Below are 26,205 nucleotides of genomic sequence, written 5' to 3' on the forward strand. Positions count from 1 at the left end.
TCGGTTTGTATCACACGTGTGATACAAGATGTTGTATCACCATACTAGCCGGAACTACTTTTAAGGGGAATTCCCTTTTCCATGAAACTAAAAATAGACAGTTCACTTGAAGAAATAAAGTGAAGCTGTATCTTATAACATTGATTAAAAATTATGAAAACATTTTTTTTAAATAAATGCATTTAATTACAAATAAAAATCAATTACTTGAATATTTTAAATGTACGTTTATTTCTCTTAAATAAATATTGTCCTCCGACATTTCTGTCGTCTGCTAGAGTCTGTTTGACAGTTCATAGTCTATCATCATAATATGGAACTTTCGGACGAAAACGCTCTATGGCAAAGTGGTCAGCTTGGATTAGACCATCCGCAGTCTCTACTCAACACTGTGTGGTATCATAATACAAAATTATTTGGGTTTTGGGGGTGCGACGAAAACAGGCAATTAAAATGGGGGGGGGGGGGGGGGGGGGGGGGGGGGGGGGATCTTGAACTGAAAACTGACGAAAACGGCCAAGGATATTTGGAATTTAATGAAAGATAAACAAAATCTCGTGGAGGCAATTCAACTCACCAGAGGTCATTTAATCCAAAACTTTTTGTAAATCCCGAGAATTCATCCAGATGTCCAATTAAATCATTTAAACTTTACGCGAAACACAGGCCACAGGAAATGAACACTGCAGAATCTCCCTTTTATCTTGCTGTCAATCACAACGAGAACGGTAAACGCTGGTTTAAAAATCAGCCAGTGGGGGAAAATAAGCTTTCTGATATGATGAAAACCATGGCAAACAATGCGTAGCACCGACAACAATCATGCAGTTGAGTGGTCATAAAAATGTCAACAGTCTGAATAATTATGCAGTGGCATCCATGCAGCAGCAATGAGAAATGTACGAACTTCTACAAAATGTCCCCGAAACATCTTTGTCAACAATGGGCGAGTTTGATTTGCCTATACCGGCGTACTCTGGTCACGTGAACGGCTACGGAAACCGGATTAAGCAAATCAAACGGTTTTCTAGCCGGCCAAAATGACTGTCATTGCTTATGTCGCCTCCGCTCATATATTAGATATTCTATTTGACGACGAAAACGACGATATGGTGCACGTGGAAATGTTTGGGATGCATTCAATGTGAGAATTTTCGGTTACTATGCCTCTTGAAATAATAATTTTAACTAGAAGTCAGAAAATGTATATTTTTATGTTACGAATGGAAATTCTTATTCCCGTGCTACTTCAGCTAGCTAAAGGTCTCTGATTATTTTTTGGTTATGACGACGCCTGTCATAAGTTTATCTCGGTGTTATCCTCTAAAATTGTTAGGAGTAATTCCCACGCTTAACGTCCTTGTGTAATACGCATGTACAAGCGCAAACATCGGCAAAAGTATTCGTCAATTGCATTGCAGTGTACAAACGGTGTGCATAGTGTACAAAATAACTTTTACGCTTATCTTTTTCAAGTCTAAATTACTTTCTATTGAGTATATAAAGCAATAGGTGGTCTTGATGCTTTCATTACAGTGAGGTACAATATGTACGCCAATTTGATGAATGTTATTTCTTTTCAGATTGCGTGAAGACCGCACTAGGTGCCGCAACTATTTTGAGGAAGTTATTCCAAATTACCTTCCTGATGAGTTTCGATTATTTTTCAAAGTTTGCCGTGGTACCATAGAACTTATTTGTCAGTCTATTGCCAAGTACCCTGAACTTTCACCCAGATGTGTACCAGGAGGAAGAGAGCCCATCCCATTAGGGAAAAAAGTGTTGATAACAATCAGGTACTGATCATCTCAAGAAACGATTCATGAACTTAGTGATCGCTTTGGTGTCACACCGTTTAGTGTACTTCATTGCAAAAGAAATGTGATTTCTTCAATAAACAATACAATGCTCAATAGATTTGTCAAATGGCCTGCAAATAGAGAACTTCCTGAGATATCACAGCGATTCAATGACATGGGACAACACGAGTTCCCATCAGTTGTTGGGGCAATAGATGGATGCCATGTTCAGATAGAAGCACCATATGTTAATCCAAAATCATTCTTCAACAGAAAAAGATTTCACTCTGTAATTCTGCAAGCAGTATGCACTTACGATATGAGATTCATAGATATCAACGTCGGCTGGCCAGGGCGGGTTCATTACGCTAAAGTGCTACGTAACTCTCGGCTTTGGGAATCTGGGTTTCATAAATGTGAAAATGGTAGATACCATTTGCTTGGAGATGCTGCATGCCCCACAAGTATAATAGTATTTGGTCTCTAATGAAAATGAAACATGTCCTTTATCTTATTTTAATCATGTTGTCTAGACAAAACCATTACAGAGTGTAGCACGTATCACAAATAATATAAACAATATATTTAACCAGACTTTTTGGTGATAAAATTGAAAAGTCATCGACTAAAAACAAATATTTAAAATCAACAGTTTTATTAATTTTCCACGGAACAGTTTTCTCTCTTATCAATCTAATGATTTTTGGCCGCCAATTCCCTTAATACATCAACCATGGACTTGGCAATTTCCATCTTTTCTTGATGCCGTCGCTCATTCTCATCTTTCCTGTTTTAAGAACATCAGAGAAATAATCCTTCATAATTTCTACTGATCTCCTGGGTCGCTTGCTGGGAGCTTCCAGGTCTCCTGCAAAAGGAGTTTGATTTGATTTACAATTTGCCATTGTAGAATAATGCATTGATACAAAAATCATAATGAAATCATCAGAAGAATTATCACATTTGATGAATAATAAAAAAAAATAAAAGTAATTATGTAGGGCAATTCTTACCTTAAAATCAAAATGTAAGCTACTATCAATTCCATTTAAACCATATTTTTCTTAATCTATTTAAAAGTTTTATTCTAAATATATTGAATACTGTTTGATTTACAAAGTAGTATATTTGTCCTCAATAGCATCTTCCAAATTCTTTTCTTTGATGTGTGCAATAATGAATTGTGTAAAGTACACCATTTACCATTAACAGCCATTCTTGCACCCAGTGGAACTTAAATTCAATGAGTTTCCCCTTCTTTACAACAAAATATCTTGGGTTGGTTTCATACAGAAGCCAGTATGCTCTTTTAAGAAATGGATACATGTTGCTCTTGATAAAATGGCCCTGTTCCCTTTTTGCTATTAGCTGAATCATTCCTTCATTGTTACATTCTCTACTGTGAAGACACCAGTGATGTCCCCCTAACCATTGTGAAGCTACAAGCAATAAAATTAATCATGGTTGGTATACATGGTAAATCCTTCACCTGCTACAACACAATTTAAAGAATAAACAATGCAGTCAAAGGAGAGGTACATATAAAACAACTTAAGACATCAAAGTCCATCTTCATTATATATTTATATCAATTTACCTGATTGAACAGAGGTAGCCTTTTGGCGTTTACAGGGACTTGACAACTGGCCGGGTACTTCTGAGCTGGATTGACTATCTGATCAAAACATACCAAAATGCAACATGCTACAACATTTAGTTTTAAAATGTGACATGCGACAAAAAAAGTTTATCCCAACACAATATCAACAAAAATTGCACAAAAGTTTAATGCATATCTGCTGTAGACATTAAATACAAAAAAACAAAAACAAAAAAAGAATCATATAATCATTTATATTTAGACAGATTTTTCTTTTTTATATTAACAGTTGGTATTTCTAATATCATTATTACAAACACATACAAACTTTTTTTTTCTTCAAACATTCTCTGTCCACCTTCTGTGGTCAAAATTACATCCTATTTAAAAGACTGAGTAAAAAAGAAAAAACAATACCAGAATCAACAACAAACACTGGATTTACGTCTGGCATGGAACTGAACACCTCATCCATACTTTGGTCCACTTCGTTGTCATCTGGAGCTTCCTCCCCTGACTTATCCTGCTTTTTCTGGTTACGATGGTGTCGCTCCTTCAAGCTCTTTATTTTCAGTCTGCACTGTTCCGCAGAGAAATTATACTCATGTCTGGCCATTGTTTTGGCTATCGTAGCCCATCTGTTCTTTACAGACCGGCTTAGGTCTTCCTGTTCCTTGAATAAATTCAAGAGTAATTTTTCAGACGTTTCACCCCAAGATGTAGGAGCTGTGGGAATACCCGGAATAGGTATTTGATTTTTGACAGGGGCTGGATCTGGGAGGTCATCCGAGTCTAACATGCCAATGTCAGTTAGGCTGCAGCCTGTAAAAATGACATTAATCAGTTGAAATATATTATCATAAAAAAACTTAACATATTCTTACTTTATTATTTTTTTTTTAAATAGAAATACTTTTTTGGCATTTGGTATATTCCATTAAAAATGTTTCATGGATGCTATGCACATTTTAACCCCATTCAGGTGTTTTTTTTCGTGTTGCTTTTTGATGCAGACAAGTGAAGGAAATAGGGCAATACTGCCTACACCAACTTCCAATGTTTACTGGAGGTTTGACATAGATATTTACCCTTTTCACTGGTTCTCATTTTAACATTTTAACAAAGTCCAGAGGTCCTTGATCTAGAGCAGAATATTTAATGAATAATTTGTAATTTTCCAATGCAAATTTAATAATTTATTTAATCTTTTTTATCTAATAAAGGTATTACGTTAATTTATAAAAGCATCAATATTACATGAAGGTCTAATCATGTTTATTGAAAGAGCTGTTAGTAAGAATTGAATAGTCATAGACAATGTAGTGTTTAGAAAGATATTAAGGTATTAACTGCTGCATGTACTTACCACGGTTCTTCAGACCAATTAGCGCCTTTTCGTCGACCATTATAGTGGTGTTGCTGCCATCATATGTTATGGTGATCTCTGTCATGTGTTTACCACTTGTCTTTGGTCTGATATTAGATTAAAAGGAAAACATAAATGGGCCTGCACATCGTCAGAAATGCACTCATATTTTGTTTCAGCTACACTACAGTTACAGCACAAGGATATGTCTAGTCTTTATATGAAAGTATTTCTGGTTATTTTTTAAACATATGACTAAACATGCCCCTGTGCCCCGAAAAAAGCAAATAAATGCCCGTGCAGTGATCATGTGACGTAACGTTTGATCGAGATCGACAGCCGCACAATCTATCTTTTGACAATCTCCCTTCTATCAAATGACAACAAAAACATTTCTAACGTATTGTGACTAATATCGTACTTAATCAAAAGTACTGAAAGTACTGCAGGAGGCGTTAGTCAGATGTTAAAGGTGATACTAGAAATAAAGCAAGAATAGAAATTAAACTGATATCAACAAGATGAAACATTTCCACTTAAGTGTGTCAAACCAACTGGAAATAATGGTTTTCACAGCCCTGATGAATGTAATGTTCTAATCTGTTCCGATGAACATAATGGTTTTTACCATCTTCAAGTTTCAAACCAACTTCTACTAAAGCAGTTAAACATTTCTAATTTCAAACAAACCTTTACTTAAGAAGTTTAACATTTTAATTTTGTTCAAACCAACTTCTACTTAGGTACATGTCGTTAACATTCATACTTTAAACCAACTTTTATACTTAAGTAATTCAAAATTTGCATTTATCTGTTTAAAACCAACTGATTACCAAATAGGCCTAGGTATTAGAAAGGTCGAAACGATATGATACACATTTAGATACGCTATAACAATACACGATATGTATTGAAAATACAGGAGTGTCTGCTACTTTTTTTTGTTGAAAGTGCGCAATGTCTTTCAATATCTTGTAAAAAAATTGCTTATTCCTTTCTATTTTGATCTTAGAATAATATCAAAATTTAGATTGACGACTTTTAAAAATTATTACTTTTTTATTCAACAAAGACAATTTTTTTAAGGACAACTATTTCAAAATTAGGTATTAATTCCATCTATTTAATAGATCCAATATCAATATAAACAATCAACTGTGATTTGCAATTTGTTTTTCAATTTACCACCAAGATGTAGACACTAGCCTATTAGGTACTGTATATAAATATACAGTGTTTTACATGCAAAATATTGAAGAAAACTTTCATATTTGAAACCATAAATGATTGTGTTTAAAGAAACTACATGTATAAGTCCCTTGGGGTGGGGAAAGAACACGGGGCCTATTTTTACATCAGGATTGTGTTCATCTCTTGATGCCCAGCAAGGTTATGTATGATTATCGGGTGGGGATCTGAATGGTTTCACAGATAAAACAAAAGTAATCAGTTTTCAATGGTGGGAAAAGCTTGACCATTTTCACAATTTTGAATCCCTAGCCAAAAAGGATGCTAATAATCAAATATGAGAGAAATCCATCGCCTTCTTCCAGACAATTATTTATATAAATTTAGCCAAATTGACCCCTTTTGGCCCCGCCCCTCAGCCCCTGGTGTCAGCCCCACCATTTCTACAATTTTGAACCCCTACCCCATAACGATGCTACCAGAAAACTATAAGAGAGATATCCATTGCTTAGTTCCAGAGAAGAAGTTTTTTACATCAGTTTAGCAAAACTTTGGCCACGACCCTCAATATGAGTGATATACATTGCTTAGTTTCAGAGAAGGAGTCGCTTATGTCAATTAATTTTTATTGCAATATCTCTATCATTTTTCATATGATGACAATAAAATATGCACATTCTGTTTCAGTGAACTAGGTATGTTCTTTCATATTAAATGAAAAAAATACTCAATTTATTATTTTTGTTTTTGACCTTCTTTCGACCCCATGACAAGTCGTTGACCTTGACATTCTCTGATAATATGTCATTGAGAAAATTTAGCCCTGACCACATGCTAACCAATTTCCAATGAAAATGAAACAAATTATGCTAAAATATGTGGGATGAGTTTCCTATATAAACTATAGTAAAATGTATCCCCTTCCCAGGGGGAATGTGACACACAGGGGCCATGAAATTAACAATTTTGATAAAACAGCTTAAGAACCTTTTGTTCACCATTCTGCTATATCTGGGTCTTGAGAAGGAGACCGACGCACGACGACAGATCAAATTATAATTATGATGGTGTATATTATGAGCTGAATGTCGAAGGATTGTAAATTCTGTACATACAGTATTATAATTATATCATCAGGCAGTCAGCATAAATTTATGTTTCATATCTATAATATTAGAAGTTTGACATTTTTGTACGATATGTATACTTAATTTTGACACAAACATTAAAGGAGTTAGTTACTTTCATGGATTCAGATGTTTTTCTAGAGCTGACTAAAACATATTTGTCAATTGTTAACAACGCTATATCTTCTCACCGATGATATTGTTAATATCAACTGATATCCCCCAGACAATGAAACACAATGTTCATATAAACCGTCATGATTTTTGTTTCATCACCAGGCCGAAACAATGAAATATGATAATGAGCAATCTGTATAGTTAATATGAGATTTGATAGGGTGCCTCTTGTCGTTCAATCACTCGCTTAGATTCTTGTTGTAGGAGTCAATAATATATGTATGTGAATTAAACTCTCGCGATGTCTGTTGCACATAAGTGCAAAGAAACACATCGTCACTTAAGCCGGGAAAAAATCACACTTAAGTAGCAATAACACATATCAAAAACTCTATTATATGTGATCCGTAGTAAGAAACAGTATATCTAAGCATTTTTTGTAATTTATCCTGAAACGGTCTTCCATATTTGACATCCCGCAGATTGTTGCTTGTATATATAGTTTTAACAGATTTGAAGGTCACTATTTGAAAATACCCATTGGTTATACATTTATTCATAACAAATAGAATTATTGACAAAAAGAATTTCATTTTTTGCACACTTTCTGGAGACCAATAAGGAGATTGGTGATTATTTTAAGGGATTTAAAATGTTCGCGACATGAAAATCCAACATGTATATTTATATTTGAAAAAGTTTTATCTATATAGATTTGATATCGATTGGATATAGATATATTAATCATATAACATGAAAACAGTATGAAAACAACAAAAAGTGGTATTAATAGGGTAAAAGCAATTTGTATACATTTTGTTAATCTACAATTACTTTGTATTGTTTAAATAGCCTATGTAATACAAACATTGCACAGCTTTGTGCATATTACATGAAAACATTTGAAAAGGTTGAATAGCTGAATATTATATAAATAAGACAAGCTGGTTCAATAATCATTTTGTATTAATCCTATCACAACAATCCAGATTCTATATATTGTCTCTGTCGGGGAAGGTACAGTACAAATTACCACCACGACAGATGTGCCAGTTTTCTTAGTTTTAAAAACTAAACGATCGAATTCCATCACGCCATTACGTACTGATTCATGGATTTGAAACACATGAACTTCGATCAGTTATCGCAGTAGATATTGTAATTTTTAGGTCTGGCCAGGGCTGAATAACATATCGTACACAGTTTCGTCCTAAATAAACAAACACGTATTTCAGTGGGTCAACAACAGATTTAAACTTTGTAAGTAACTTGCCTTTAATTCATGTTGATAGATATTAATTTCTAGCGACAAACATCACAATTTGATGCTTCGTGTGAAGCCCGTATCCAGCAGGTGCCATTTTGACCGCGTGGTCGCTCACTACATAGAAATCAGGCAACTATAGTCGATAAATGTCGGTTTAGAGTGGATAACACTTCGGTCCATAGTATACATTTCGTGGCATCGCGCGTTCACGTAAACAGACGGATAAGGTGATCGCTAAATATCGGACCAAATCTCATAAAATCTCGTGAAAAACTACCTGGAGAGGATTATGAAAAACGGGAATTTGTTTGCGCTTGGTTGTTATGCCATCTTTATTTCTAGTAGTTAAACTAGTGCCCCCTGTAAGGTAACGTCAGAATTTCGCAGTTATCTCCCTTCCAACAGTATTTTCAATATAAATTTGCAAAAATCGATGCAGGTGTAGACAATATTCTTATTGTTTATTCAAAATAGTTCCTGAAATGTTCACAATATTATCAGCACAGTTAATACATTTCTGTGACATCTACTTTGAATGACGGACTACAATGACGTGCCTGGGCCTCATAATTGGAATTAGGCGAAGCATTACCCCTAGTTACAGAAAATACCACCAGAGGTCTCAAATTCCGTACTTCCGCCGAAGAGAAATTTATACTGAATATACCTTTTTTCATGTAATAGCACTTTATTTGTAGTCTTGATAGTTTTTATAAATGCATATATAGTTCAACTACATCATATATGAACCAAAAGAAACTGCAAAATGAACGATGAAAGGAAATATAACGAAAACGAAAGTGAAAGATTGTGACGTCACAACTCGTAGGTGATCGTAATATGACAGGCGTAAACGCCTCCATAAAAAGTGATACGATATTCCATAATTTCTGGAGTAGCTTATTATTCTGTTCACACAAACCTTTCCGTCGCCATCTTGATAGCCGGGTAGCCGCTCTTTCTTGACCGGCGCGAGTTTGCGAAAACGGCTGCTCGCCGGATTTGCGTGCGCAGATCCGGCGTCAAATCAAACGACGAGCCGGTCTGAAACCGGCTACCGGCGTACGCCGGTTTGGGCAAATCAAACTCGGCCAAAGTCTGTCCGATCGACAATTTCTCGTAGTGAAGTGGCAAAGAGAAAAATTCCAGAAATGAAAACGCGGTCGAACCAGTTAAAAATCCAATGCCAAGGTCATCTGGAGATTGTCAAAATCTTGCCACGGGAATGTTTTCTGGGGCAAATATTACTGGCGGCACATTTAACATTTCCTATCAAATATCTTCCCAATCTTCCTTTCAAGTTATATCTCCTCCTAGGAAATATCGTAGAATCCTACGAATCACTGACGATGACGATGACTCGGTGTGACATGTCGCTTGTTTTTGTGAATGAATTGCACGCGCTGTGCCGTAGTCGATCAACGACAGCACATTAGCTATATGTCTAGGTATGGAGAATGTGTTTGATGCTATCGATATATAGGTTTCATTTGATTTTCTACTATATCCATGCTTAACTAATGCTAAATCAAATTAAATTAAACAGTATTTGTAAAGTTTGCTGCTTGAAGTAAACGATGTTGTATTTTAAATCATAATTAAATGCCGAACACTTACATGACAGTTGGGATAATTTATTAACATATATGTGATTGCAAATAAATTATTTCGCATCAATTAGTGTTGTGATTTTCCTTTACATTATCAGCTTGAAAACAGAATGGAGTTAATCAGTAAATATTGATAAAGTGTAAACTGGCTAGATCTGTCAACTAGGCCTACACTTTTAATCAGTTGACGAACTTATGATGACGAGATGACGATTTTTTTTCTTCATTGAAAACGAAAATAATACAGAGTGATGTGACGCCACTTGAAACCGCAAATGGATTCCATAATTAAGGAAAGTTGTAATTAATAAAGGTATGTGATAAAAGCAAAACCACCCATATGTGTTGATCTGTCGAGTCGGATCGCCCGAGTTTCTTGCGCGGAGGAAAAATATCACTCGTATGGAGCACACGAGTGACATTTTTCCTCCGCGCAAGAAACTCGGGCGATCCGACTCGACAGATCAACACATATGGGTGGTTTTGCTTATATAACGATGTATTGAAAAAAACTGCTCATTTCTGCTAAAATAACAGATGGAGAAGTCAATCATTATTTATATAGGCTAGCTATTTCAAGCTATCGTAACAAAGTTTTATCTATATAGACTGTTTATTGCAAGACTAGTATACCTAAAACATTACTCGCAATTCCATACTGACCAACATTTCTTTTTTACATTAATCGGAAATTTAGCAAATATAAATATATACTTTGTTTTAATCAAGTTTGATTTTATACACATATACATCTTTTTATATTGCATTTCATACAATTAGTTTAAGCAATTTGTATTCAAGAATGAGTAATACAGTGTATGATACAATAAAGATATTAGTGGATTACATGCAATTGCTGGATGGTCCTATGTAAGTAATTCACGGGGTCTACTTAGGGTATTGTGGCTGTCTGTATGGCGCTGAGATACTAGATATATACGCTCACGGAAACAAATATTTGTATGGCACTTGTGAAATCTAGACGACTTACAGATACCCATATATAACTTCCGTATGGTTTTGGAGAATCGTGTACGACATTTTGTCATGTTTCACTTAACAATTTTATACATCATGACAGTGTTTTCAAATAGTTTGCCTTGGTTAATTTTGGACGTTGAAAGATACAGGTATCGTTTTAAGATTCTTTTTTTTCCCCAAAATTAAATCCGTCTCCAGTTACTGAAGAAATATTTATCACAACAAGAACAAATACTGCACATCATTTAGGACCTAAAATGATAACTAAAAGGAAAACATGAAAATAATATATATACTAAATGAACACTGGATTCTAGCAAATCAATGAATGCGTAAGTATAAAGTTGCAAAATGATAAATAAAACTGCCGCGCTAAAATATGTAATAGTCGAGTATCGTGAGTTGTACGTACATGTATATAACGTAAAATGTATTTGTTTTACAATGAAGGCGAAACAAAACAACTATTTATGTAAAAACCAATAAATCTTTTGTGACCCGATTCTCACAGACACGATATCGGGTTCGATGGATGTCTCCTAGGAGGCACACATTTCCTCAAACAATATTGTTCTCTTTATTTCCTACTTCAAGAAGATTTTATTAACAGAACAAAATAACTTAACAATAGCAAACAACATAGTCTAATAAATCATGAAAACAATATATATGTAAACATTATGATTAATCAAAATATCAATAGATCAATTTTATATATCATTCACTTAAAGGAAGCATAATCTGATAAAAATCATATAATTATAGCTTTTGCGTATTTTTACGTAATCTTTGCCTGAACAAATGCTATATTTAATCAAATCGTAGGAAACAATGTATAATAACTGCGACGTATGTATACATGTCATAATATAATGACGTCCGGTATTTTGAGATTTACCCGACTTTCAGTTTAAGGTAAATGAAAACGAAACTTAATTCAATTAAAAACATTTACTTCTAAAAATCCTTATGATCGGCCCAATTGGCCTTCTGGCACTCTGGAAACCAGAAGTTCGGCCCAATCGGCTTCTGGCACTCTGGAAACCAAAAGATCGGCCCTACGGCACTATAAGGGTTAATTATGTCGCAACATTTCACCTTAACTTTGCCACTTTATTTGTGTAGCATGGAGCCCGAGCTAGGATTCATCAAAATAATGTTGTATTTTTTCACCACAAGAGAAGTTGAGAAAGCTTGCTCAGCGCAAGTTGATCTGATGTGGGTAAGTATTTCATTTAATTAAGATAAATTTAGATGTTTACATGGCTTGTTATTGCACTTATGCGTTTCGTATGAAATTTATAGACGTATTTCCTTATAGAAAATCTTTTGCTGGATTGCACTTTGTTAATCTATGATACCGATTCTCTATTTTGAAAATATATTTCTCTTTATTTGATAATGGGTAATTCGTACATGTGTCACAGAATAGCGATCGATATCTTTTATTCAAAGGTCTACGGTAAATGTGTGATTGATGAATCATTCATATCTATACCTTTCGTTTCAGAATGTTTTGGGACTGCTTGACCGTGGCGTTTTCATCTTTCATGGTTAATAAATCGATACAATATGTTAATATTTTCTTGTTTTTTAAGTCTTGAGTTATCAGTAGTTTAAAACTACTTCTTTTGCAGAATATGGACAGAGTCCAATCCTGTTCTCATCTAGATAATCAGGTTTCTACTGATGATTTATATATACCTGGAGTTCATGAACCTTTTCGACTCGATAGAAATTTTGCTGGTGGAGGGGTACTAGTCTATGCAAACAATCTTTTAAAAGTTAACCTCTTACCGGAACTAGAATTTCCTGGCGATGAAGTAATTTGGATAATTGCTATTCTAACAAATTCCTCTTTTATTATTGGCACTGCTTATAGACCTGAACACTCTGTTTCACCTCTCTGGGAAAATTTACGTACATCCCTAATAGTTACTGGTGATTTAAATATCGACATATTAACTGCATCTACAAACCATCTTCTTTTCGATATCATAAACTCTTTTATTTTAACTAATGTCATGACTGGACCAACTCGTATTGGACACGATCAAGTCTCTACTCGTCGCGATCCTCTTAACCCAATCACTATCCAATATTCATTCATCTGTGATTTTAGTTGATAGGTCTGTCAGTGACCATGATAGTTATACTGCTTGCATCAACATTCCTTGTGCTTTTAAATCTACATATAAACGTAAAATCTGGCTGCATAAAAAGGCTGTCTTTCAAAAATTAAATAATCTTATTTCTGATTATAATTGGAACGACCTTTGTCTTTGTTGTAGCTCGATTGATATTGCTCGTAACCGTTTTAATGAATTTTTCCTTAATTTTGCAGATTCATGTATTCCATCTAATTGGTCACTTTGTGGCCAAATGATAAACCATGGATGACCTCCAAATTAAGGAAAAAATTAAGAATTCGTAATATGTTGCATAACATAGCAGTGTCAACAAAGCTTATTTCGGACATAAATAATTTAAGTAACAGCGAAATAAGGTAAACAACATGAAAAAACAGGCAAATATACTTTAAATAAAAAAAAAAAAATCATGGTTTAATCGAAGCTTTTCCCACTTCTGATCCGAAATCGTACTTGAGATTTATTAAACGACTACTAAAATCAGCTGGTTCTTCACAATCTGTTCCTACTCTTGTAGATCCTCTTTCTAATACTGTTGTCTCTAATGATGAAGATAAAGCTAACCTCCTAAATGACTATGTTTTTAATATAACACAAGTAAATGATTCTAACACTGAAATACCTATTACTGAACCAAAGACTAACAAAACGTTTTATTCTGTGCGAGTGAATACAAATGAACAAAAAATGATTCTCTGTTTTTGAGTTACAGATAATTCACTCGTTTCATATCCCCGATTTACTGATCGAATAATAAATGAAGATTTTTCCGGGAAAAAAAATGTAACAGTGAAACCATCTGACACAGGACTTTTATCATTTTTCATACTCTTTAACACATCTGTTGCTTCCTTATAATTTCTATTACCTTCTAAATTATTTTTTTCATCGACTGTTAGTTTAGGGATATAAGTAAGTGAGAGATCATTAATCCATGAGTAACTAGAGGGTTTATCATTATTTCTATAGAGTCTATCACAATACTTTCTGGTAGATACTGAAGCTTGGTAAGGCCTCGGGTGAGAATGGAATCAGACACCATATGTTAAGAAATACATCACAAGCTGTTTATTTTTCACTTGAAATCTTTTTTAATATGTCATTGTCAACAGGTATTTTCATGACCACTTGGAACGTAGCTAAAGTCATGTCTTTGTTCAAAAAAGGGGACAGACATTCACCTTCTAATTATATACCGATATCTGTTTTATCTACTGTTGGTTTTTGAACGTGTAAATAAATAACGTATTGTTTTACAAATACCAATCTGGTTTTATGCATACCCATTCAACTGTATATCAGCTGATAGAAATGTATCACAACATTTGTATTTCACTTGAAGAAAAGAAACATATATGTATTGTTTTCTGTGACATTCCAAAGGCCTTTGATCGTGTGTGGCTAAAAGGTTTAATGGAGAAGCTAAAATCTTATGGAATTTGTGGTGAATTATATACCTGGTTAGAAAACTATTTATTTGACAGGCGCCAAAAAGTATTCTAAATAAAAGTTGATATTTGATGAAAAAGATTAACAAATTTTCTGATTGCCATTGGCATTTTTGAATTTATTTTAATGCGAGCGCCAAGTTGGTTATGATAAAAATAAAGGTATTAAGAAGATTAAACTTTGTGCTAAATCGAAATATTCTTTGAAGATTTTATAAATCATTTATCTTGCCGGTTTTAGAATATGCGTGTGAAATATAGGATAGTTGTACTAAATTTGAAACTGAATTGTTAGAAAAAGCTCAAAGAAGAGCTGCCCGTATCATAACAGGTCTTCCCCCGTATGCGTGTATAGAAGCTCTACATTTTAAACTGGTTTAGGTACTCTTCAAATCGTCGAAAACGTAAAACAAAAACACGTATATATAAAATGCATAATAGTTGCAGAATATAACCGATACGCTCTTAGAAAAACAGTGATTATCGAGTTCCTCCTTTAAGTGGGCTTTCTCAAATGAATCTCTCATTTAAACCTTCCATTATTCTTATCTGGAATTTGTTAGATCTATCGGTACGATCGTTGCTCATCTCCACCTACCTTTTAGTTATGGTGAAAGAAAGTTAAATATTTTACATACTTAATTGAGGCACAATTGTAGTTTTCTAAAATATGATCTGTATCGAGTAAACCTTATTAATGGTCCGTTTTGCACCTGTGAACATCCTTGTGAAAATGCCTTTCATTTTTTCTTTGAATGCAAATTTTATGACTTGGAAAGATTATATATGCTTCAAAGTTTAAATTCCTAAGGTTTTGTTTTGGATTTAAAACTTCTCCTGTTTGGAAATTCAGATCTTTCTGTAGACATAAACTCTCCAGCAATAGATGTATTCTTGTACCCTTTCTTACAAACCTGTGTCTATGTAAACTAATCTATATATCTACTTTATGTTTATGTCAATGATGCTATCTCAATGACTTCATGTAATATATTTGTATGTTGGGAAAGGGCGTCCATAAGTTGAAAGAAACTTGTGCCTAATCCTTTCTCACACTTAAATTGGACAGCCGTGCTAGCCATGTTCCCAGCATGGAGAACTCGTAAGTAATGTCGATATTCGTTACCACTTTCCGCGGTTCCTTTCTCTACAAGACAATAACGGCAAGCTCCATTCCACGTGTTATATTTTATGATAAATTACTTTACAGGCCGTTTCCTTTGTCGTTTCTGCGGAACTGCTCCATGTCAGGCTAAACGAACATCCCGGAAGCGCTTCAGACCCCGTATCAAGAATGTGTCCGAGTTCGAGGAGCGATCCAATGCCTGGAGCTGTCCGTCGACCTTACAAAAGAACTTCCCCGGGATGAGCTGTACTGGGCTAGGAAATACTGCGACCAATTTAAGGAGGACAACATGACTCTATTCCCGCTGTGTATCCAGCGTCAAATCAATGACTGGTACCCAGTGTCTTACCAAGTATGTACCCTGTCCCTCACAAGTATACCCCTTTGTCCCTTGTCGGACAGGGAGTCTCCTTACGTACCCCGTCACCCGACTAAGTAATCTCTTACTCGCAAACTCATATCAATTTTCAATTTCACTCAAATTCAAATTAATAATTTGAAAAATAAAACACTTTCTGTTTAAGAGACCGGAACTAATGCGCATGTATACGTTAGTATCACGTTCAATCTGTTATTCATTTATTTAACCATTTTCTTTCAGATTTAAGAGTGTGTAATATGACACATAAGTGGTCGTGGTTACGTCATCGATTTGTGTGATACCGCTCTAATAGTATCAACCTTTTTTTCATTTCTGATGAATGAGAAATATTGACCTAGTGATATGTTCTTTTTTTGTAACTTTGTTAAGTTTTATATGGTGAAATAGCTATTTTGAAGAGAAGAACATTTTACTTAGAACTGTATTACGATACTTTGGTTTGGTTTGGTTTATTTAACGTCCTATTAACAGCAAGGGTCATTCAAGGACGTACCAGGTTTTAAAGGTGAAGGAGAGCCGAGTACCCGAAAAAACCACCGGCCTACGGTCAGTACCTGGCAACTGTTCCACTCAGGTTTCAAACTTGCAACCTAGAGGTGGAGGGCTAGTGATAAACTTCAAATTTCAAAACGCGATGAAGGCTTTCCGTCGATTTCGTATTCTTGGTCTGCCTCAAACGGAAAACCTATACATGAAGTTAAATATAATACCCTGTATATTCTCAAAAAATAGCGATTACATATTTTAGATGAAGAACCCCCAAAAAATTGTGCGTTATCCCTGATCAAATTAAAGTGAATGCGCCAAGTTAGCGCACTAGGGGAAACTTCATATCAACTTGAAGAAATTTAGCTTAAAAATGATTCTTTGGTTTTATTTGAGGTCTGCTTTAAAGTCATAAAAGCTGCAAAATAAAAAGTTATGAAAATAAATGATAAACAGTCTGTTTTATTTTGTAAAGTGTGTATTGTAAATAAAGAAAAAAAGCTACCAGTGAAATGACAAGTTTTATATACAGATAAGAATGTATATTCATATATTGTTTAGATTAAGAAAGTGTTTAATGTATAGAGTTTGCAGTTAGCTTGTCAGATCTCTCACTAGAATGACTCGAATATATCGAAATTGTTTATATATATATTAAACATTCTTAATTCTATTCCGGGTGACATTTGCCATTGGCTTTGATGACAAAACTTTAAAACTGAAGAAAGTATTGTTAAATCAATGTATACATATTATAATTGTAGCATAATATACACTTCTGTATCCAACCCTAGAGAGAGAGAGCTTCTATAGGCATTGGCCGTTTTCTCAACAAACCATCGATTTTTTTAATTCAGTAAAGTCCTGGCAAATGAAACATTTATTTAGTTGACCAAATATTTTTAGCATTAAGTTTAGGCTTAAAACGTCAACACTTCCATAGAATAGATATTGCCGTCATTATCAAAGATCGGGTTTACATGCATTCCGTTGCTAGTAACAAACAAAGTTTTTATCAGAAACTTTTTTCAAACTGAAATTTTAAGCCATTTCTATATATGGTGAAGTTGACATACACCTCAATTGTGAACTGAAATAGATATAGTTGATAATAGAATCACCAAGACATCACAATATGGCGGGATACTCAAGAAATGGAGAAGCATAAAATCGATGACATTTAAGTATTTTTCCCCCAAGATATTTAAACCTAGACAAGATCAGTTTATTAGATGAAGTGTACGCATCTGATACATAAGAATCGTATGTCGAAAGAAAGACGTATTCAAGACTCATAACCATAGAATATCCAAGTAAAACCAATACGCTCAGTCTATTAAATTTGAACTAAAATGAACTCGACTGGTCCCTGTGTTCATTATTAATGCTTAAAAAAATTGAAACATTAAAAGTCAAATATATTAACTTCATCGTCAGATAAAATTTCTTTGTTAAGCCATCTGGCCAGGATCGACATAGCAGGAATCTGCGATTCATATTTCTAACTATGTAAGGTAACACGGAGAATCATTTTGCCATTTTGAAATGAAACTGTTCCATTGAAAAACACATTGTCCGCATTATCTGTGTTATCGCATCCCTCACGAAATGTCAACCATTACCAGAGTATCAACATGAACAGAAGGGGAATCATTTGTTATATATACATGCTTTGAAGCAGTTTAAAGAAATATCAAGTTGTCTATAGACAATGACATTAAAAATTAGATACAATTGAACACTGACCAATTGCGTGATGCTTGATATGGGATATAGGATAATAAGGATAATATGATATAGAGGTGAATGGCTGGACAGACAGATGTGCAATAAGAGGAATACACCACCGCCCCCCCCCCCCCCCCCCCCCCAAAAAAAAGGTATATTGTCGAATAAAAATATACTCCATTTGTATAATGAAGTCTGATACAAAGGATGACGTATGCGGACAGGGACTGGACTCTCTGGATTCTCTCCCGCATGAATATATACTTGTTTTACGGTGTCTGATACCAATAATAAGGTCTTCAGCACAGGGGCTAGGCACACGGGTCGATCTCCTCCCAGTCACATCTACTTCTTGAACGAAGTCACATTGGCTGGAAAAACACATTCATTCCTTCTCACATATTTAGGCTTGTTTGATGCATCGATCCTTTTCCACCCTGATACAAATTTTAATGACGCCGACACAGGGACTGGACTCCCGCATCGATACTCCCCCATGTACATATGTATTTGCATAATGTAATATGATACAAAATATATCATCGGCGGCACAGGGGCTGGACACACGCGTCGATCATCTGCCACATGTGTATATATATAATTGTATAACGAAGTCTTATACCAATTAAAAAGTCAACACCACAGGGGTTGGACACGTGCATCGATCCTCATTTATATATGTTGTTTTATGATGTCTGGTGCAAAATGTGACGTTGGTTGTACAGGTTCTGGACATGCATCGATCCTTTCCCACATTATTATATATACTTGTTTAATGAAGTATGATAAAATGTCGTGTCACAGTTGCGATACTCTCACACCGATTCTCTCAAAGATGTATACAGGTATACTATGTTGGAAAGAATCGATGCGAATTTCCAGACCTGCGCTGTCAACATAGTGCTTTCTATCATACTTCATTAAACAAATATGTATGTGTGGCGGAGGATCGATGCGTGTGTCCAGTCCCTCGTTATATAAAATTTCAAAGTGTCATGAAAAACCTCTATATATCCCGAGAACTCGATGCAACATAATATATTGTACATGGTATTGTTACCGTCTGCACTTAATGTGTACTTTGAGATAAGTAGGTTATTCGTGAAATCAGTGTTTGATATAACAAAGTAAGGCTGCATTATTTTAATTTGGTAATTAGATGCAAAACAATAGCACCATGGGCCTTAACGGTCATCAAAGTTCTGAAGTATTTATGCAAAATCTGTTCCCCTTCCCCCAAGAATGTTTCTAACTAAATTGGGAACAAATCCATTCATAACTTTATGACAAGAAGCGATTTAAAGGCATTACCTCTATTTCCCATATTGGGCCCCGCCCAATTGGCCCCTCTGGGGTCAGAGTCACCATTTATGCAAAAGCTATTCCCCTTCTCCCAAGGATGTTCCTGACTAAATTGGGTTCAAATCCATTCATAACTTTATGACTGGTAGCGATTTAAAGGAATTACCTCTATTTCCCCTATTAGGCCCCGCCCCTTTGGCCCCTTGGGGGTCAAAGTCACCATTTATGCAAAATATGTTCCCCTTCCCCCAAGAATGTTTCTAACTAAATTGGGAAAAAATCCATTCATAACTTTGTGACAAGAAGCGATTTAAAGGCATTACCTCTATTTCCCCTATTGGGCCCCGCCCCATTGGCCCCTCGCGGGTCAGAGTCACCATTTATGCAAAATCTATTCCCCTTCTCTCAAGGATGTTCCTGACTAAATTGGGTTCAAATCCATTCATAACTTTATGACTGGTAACGATTTAAAGGAATTACCTCTATTTCCCCTATTGGGCCCCGCCCCATTGGCCCCTCGGGGGTCAGAGTCACCATTTATGCAAAATCTGTTCCCCTTCATCACTTCTAAATGGTAATCGTATATCATTGCGCAGAAAAACGGTTTCCATTTTAAACAATCAGAAATTATGTAATTGTGATAAATTTGACGATACCTGCACACGTATAGAAATATAAAATAAAGCCAAATTTGTGCAAAAACCATTTTATGTGTTTGCTATCAATAACGTCATGAGGGACTATATCATTTCTTCTGGAAATTTCGCTGTTACGGTATTTGAACTTGATGACGGCAGTGATAGGATAAGCGGCAAATTTAAACGCGTCATAACATACAGGAAATAAAAAATCTTTACGAATGTAAATATAAGCTTTGAACTGAATTCAAGGAATACTGTTGTCATGAATGCTCCTCAGAAAACGTAACGTAAGGTACTTATATCATTACAAATGCACATTTGACTAATATTTTGAAAGCTTCATATATTCGCTACTTTAAAACTTGTATCAGATACATACATTTTTGTAATATATAACAATAAACAACTACAATTAGGACATTTTCGTGTCATGCTTTATTTCACAAATGTACAAAAATGGAGTAATCAGAGATCTTTCCGGTGGTGTATTACACTTCTTGCAAAGAGAGTTACCACGCTTCTAACAAACGACAGAAGAATTGAGGAGTCTTCAGACATACTCGGTTGACATGGCTGTTAAATTATATTCATCTCGATTTCGCGTTGATCCTGTTTTTCGTTGACGTCGTCATTGCAATCTGTTGTTCCTAATAATATCAACAAAAACAGGTTGTTGTTATTGATATGCCGATTTCAAATCAGATATGCTACCACTAGAGTAGGGAGAAATCTTGTGTAAAAGACCATAGAGCCGTTTTAATCTTTATTTTTCTATTTAGTTATGATTTTTTTTTCGAATTAAGGATATCTCCCACATGGCCTACTGACTTAAAAGATGTCTTGAAGTGTCTTCGAATCTACGATGTACCTTTAACAGTTAAGTCATTAGCCAATTCAGTAACGGGTTAATTTGATCCTACAAGAGATATTTTAATGATGACAAAGTGAAAAAATCTGCTCGCAATTCATTTACTTATAAATTGACCCAAATTGGAATAATACAGTGCGCTTTCCACGGTTATGACAATCATGAGCGTTTTATTATCATTATCCTTTATTTATGAAAGCAATTTCATTTTTGCCATCTTTTATTATAGTCACATCGAAAATATTCCCAATTTTTCCACTAGAGTAACCGAGATACAGGTTGGTTGATCGTGTCGACAGACAAATTCACATTTTTTGTTGTTAAAAACCTGGCAACTTACTCTTTGTCGCTTCCTCCATATAGCTGAGGCAGTGTACAAGAATGGATTGATGGCAGCATTGATTGGCAAAACAAACACCATAACCCACGCATAACGCCGTGCGGCATCTGGTATCCAAATTTTGAAATCACTCCTGAAAATGTATAAATAAAAAATGCCTATATATATTGCTGACAACAGTAAGACCTATTACGTTGACATTACATCCACCGACCATTTAATAATAGTGAAATACAGAGAAATCCAATTGCTTTTTTTTTTTTTATCTAAGAAGAAAATCTTTACACCAACGAGAACGCACTCAATCTAAATCACTTCATACATAATAGCGGATATCCTGCAATAGTGGTATGAAGGGTTACAGAAATTTAAAACAACAGGTAGAGTGACAGTAGCTTCTGTACCAAAATACTAATGTCTTTCAGGATGTGGCAAGTTTAATTAATCTTTCACAAGTACCCGATAGAATCATATATAGTATTCCACACTTGTAATTTATACATCCGAACCTTGTTATCTCGAAGTCAGTAGGGTAATGATACAATTACGAGATGTCCCGAGTATTCGAGGTAACCGAGTATATTAAAGATATGTTGTCAATACTAATATATATTATGTCCGAACTGAATTTTTACATTTTTTAATTTGAGTAAGCATTGCGTTTGAGGTATCAGATTTCAGATGACGAAGCTCGACTGAATTTTTGAACGCTACAAAATAACACCATGTGTTAGATAAGTAAAATACTGGTCGAATATCGGTACCGTTATACAATATATTTAATGTTACGTGGTTCAGGGGTGTATACACACATTGAATATACATTTATTCTTCGAACTGTCGCCAAGAGCATCTATTTATATATAATATGTCAAACAACAGAAAATAAATATCTACAAAATTCACATACCCATTACGCCGATCGGAAACCAACAGCAAAAGTCGGTCGCCACCACCATAAAGAGAGTTCTTGCTACAGCTATATCCCGTTGACGAGACTGTGACGAGGCCATACGACGCCCTGGGCTTGAAATCAAACTTTTAAACATGCAGATTTGCCCTATGGCTATAGCTAAAAAGACGAGACAGTTGAGACAAACAAACACTGCAAACGAATATTCAGCACCTGGTTGTTCGATGTCAGTCAATGGTAAGGCGAGACATACCCCTGACTGAGAGTAGTATTCCCCCTTGAAGTAGGACTGCATGGAAATAACTGGGATGACTGCAAGTGTGGTAGAAATAAGCCACAGACACACCGAGACCACAGATGCCTGTTTCCACGAGATGTTCTGTTTGGAAAGACGGGACATTGGGAACATAATGACAATGACTCGATCTATCGTCACCAGTAGAATAAGAAACGTCGACATCTCACTGGATATACTGGATAGAACTCCAGCTGTGGTACATAGAGTACTTCTTCTCCATGTTTGGTTGTTCCATGCGTAGACACCGTTATAATAGATGTCTACAATGCCTATCACAATCATGTAGACGCCCATTAGACAATCTGATAAACTCAAATTCAGTACAAAGAACGAATAACTCATTGTAAGATTATCTGTGTCTATGAATAGTCGGTAGAACATGACAGCAAAATTCCCAATTAAAGCACAAACTCCAATTACCCAGAGACATGTTCTTAGTGCAACTGAACCTATCAATGTATAACATGAAGATATCGCATCTCCTTCTGATTTGCATGACAAATCTCCAAACCAACAATCTCCAAACTTTTTAGGATCTCTCAAACATCTATTGTCAGAAAGAGACTGCGGCTTAACACAACACATGAAAGGAGTATCGGTAAATAAAGTAGAAAGATTTTCTAATCCTTCAAACATGTGTTTCTGTATTTCCATTTTGTTACCTATGATATTTAAAAGGTTTAATTGACTACAATTGGAAAATGTTCCAGCAGGTAACACCTCGAAGCTATTGTACGAAATGTCAAGCAATGTAACAGAGGAAGGTAAAACAGGTATAATGGACAGGGTATTGTTGTTTAGAAAGATCCAGCCAAGCACAGATAAACCACTGAAAATATCATATGGAAGGATTTCTATCTGATTGTTACCTAGAGACAGATATGTAAGTGTAGATAGTCCAGTAAAGATATAATTTGGAAGAGTTTTTATCTGATTGTTGTGTAGAGATAGTTGGTAAAGTTTATATAGTCCAGTAAAGATATCATCCGGAAGAATGTTTATCTGATTGTTATTTAAAAACAGATGTGTAAGTTTAGATAGTCCATTAAAGACATTGGCTGGAAGGTTTTCTATTTGATTTTTATCTAGAGACAGATACGTAAGAGCGGTCAGTTCATTAAATATATTACCATTTAAATGCGTGATCCTATTATATGCTAAATTTAATGAACGAAGTTTGGATAACCTAGAAAAGATATCTGTCGGAAGAACTTTAATCTGATTGTTATGTAGATACAGATGCGTCAGTGTAGATAGTCCAATGAAGACATCAGCTGGAAGGATTTCTATTTTGTTTTCACCTAGATACAGATGTGTAAGTGTCGATAATGCAGTAAAGACATCGGCTGGAAGGATTTGTATCTGGTTGTTACCTAGATTCAGACGTGTAAGTGTGGAAAGTCCGGTAAAGACATCAGCTCGCAGCATTTTCATCCGATTTTTATGTAGAGATAGATGCCTAAGAGCAGACAGTTCATTAAATATATTACTATTTAAATGCGAGATCCTATTGGATGATAAACTTAATGACCGTATACCTGACATGTGGGTGAACATATCACTAGCCACAAACGATATATTGTTTTCCGTCAACACCAAATTTTGTATATTATATAAACCGCTGGTGAAATTATCTGGTATTGCATTCATGCCTCTTATAGCAAGATATGAAAAGTCTGAAAAGTTGACATAAAGTTTTAAAGGTGGATCGATATTGTTAATGAAAAAGGAGATTTTCTTAAAAGGAGAACGTAAAGTACTGAGTGGAGTAGAGATGAAGCTGATAATTAAACCAGTACACATGCATTTTTGTGGGCATGGCTTGGCACAGAAGGACTCGTCATCAGAAGTGGTACACTGGGCTACACCGTCACAAACTTTCGCTATAGGAATAGTGTATTTACCACCACGACTAGGATATGCACAGTGGTGGTCCCATGTACAGTTGTATAGTTCTGTAACACAAAAATAACACATAATAGCACGATTGGGAGCATGGCAATCCCCTGTACAATTGTATTGTTCAGTAACATATAAATAGCACACGGTAACATTGATGTTCCATTGTACAGTAGTAGTACCAACAAGATGTTGACAGTGTTGATTCTTTGTACACTTGTGAGTTTTGTAACAAGATAATAACACATTTAAACAATGAACTGCATTCCTTTTTGAGTTGAAGACGAACACACTATCTTACATGAAAATAACACAAGGACGGTTATAAACTTACCACATTTGTCGCCAGATTCCTGTCCTGGACATCGTATTGCACACCTGTAGCTGGTGTGTTGACAGAAGGATATCGGACATCCCATAAACACTTCCCGACTTTTAGCCCATCTACCTGTTGTATAAATGTAAACTCATTTCAGAATAATCGAGAAAGATGATAATGGAGTTATGTCAACAAAGGCAAAGCATTTACAGCTAATAGACACATTTTAATTACCGTTCTTCGTAAGGTAGAAGGGGTAAACATGTCTAAAGAAATTACGTCAGAGTATATATAATGAAATATTACATATGATTTTAAGGCTTTAACAGTAACATACCGAATTTTTTACAGCATGGTCGAAGGGTTGACACTAATGTTATAGTAGGCACTTGATGGATAAGTCTTAAAATAAAAATCGTAATTATACATCTATACTGTTTGTTTTATATTTTGTCCACAGATCCAAACATCAAACAACAATAGGCATAATAGATTTTGTAGTATGCAGAAATCACACACGTTCAATTTCACTTAATTTTCACATAATTAAATGCTTACTATTTTCATTATGATATTAATCAGTTTATTCTAACACACTGTCAGTTTACTAATACATTGACTTGGCGCCCCAATTCGAATAAAGTTTTATGGTAAAAACAGCTGGAAAATATCACAGCAATAATTATATTTGCAAATCGAATGAAAAAAAGATGAAATTTGTGTGGTGCTACTTTAAAAGTATTTAATAAATAACTACCCTATCATCAGCGTCATCACAGGGACCTGCCAATTTGTAACAGTCTATGTGTATTAGGACGTTCCCGTGTGTGTATACGTAGCATACTTTCAGACGTTTTGGGGGAGGGCGACGGATTAAAATTCGGCAAAAATATACGCAGGTCCCGGTGCCAACACATAAGGATAGGAACAAATACACCTAGAATGTAACGAATTCGCAGGTCCCTGTGCTATCACATTATGATACACACCTAGAATGTAACAAATTCACAGGTCCCTGTGCCAACACTAACATACCTAAAGTTGATTTGCTCTGTATTAACAATGACTAGTAGTACGTGCTTTATACGTTACTTTCACGTTACTTAATATGGTCAATATCATAACGTCAAGTTACTCTTCCTGTAAATATTTATATATTTGAAACCATTCGACTAGGCTGTGCTATAGCGATTAATATTGATGTAAAATTATTATTATTTGTTCCAGAATTATCGTACAGACCGAATACA

Source organism: Pecten maximus, chromosome 14 (assembly GCF_902652985.1).
Source record: "Pecten maximus chromosome 14, xPecMax1.1, whole genome shotgun sequence".
In the NCBI taxonomy this organism is placed as follows: domain Eukaryota; kingdom Metazoa; phylum Mollusca; class Bivalvia; order Pectinida; family Pectinidae; genus Pecten; species Pecten maximus.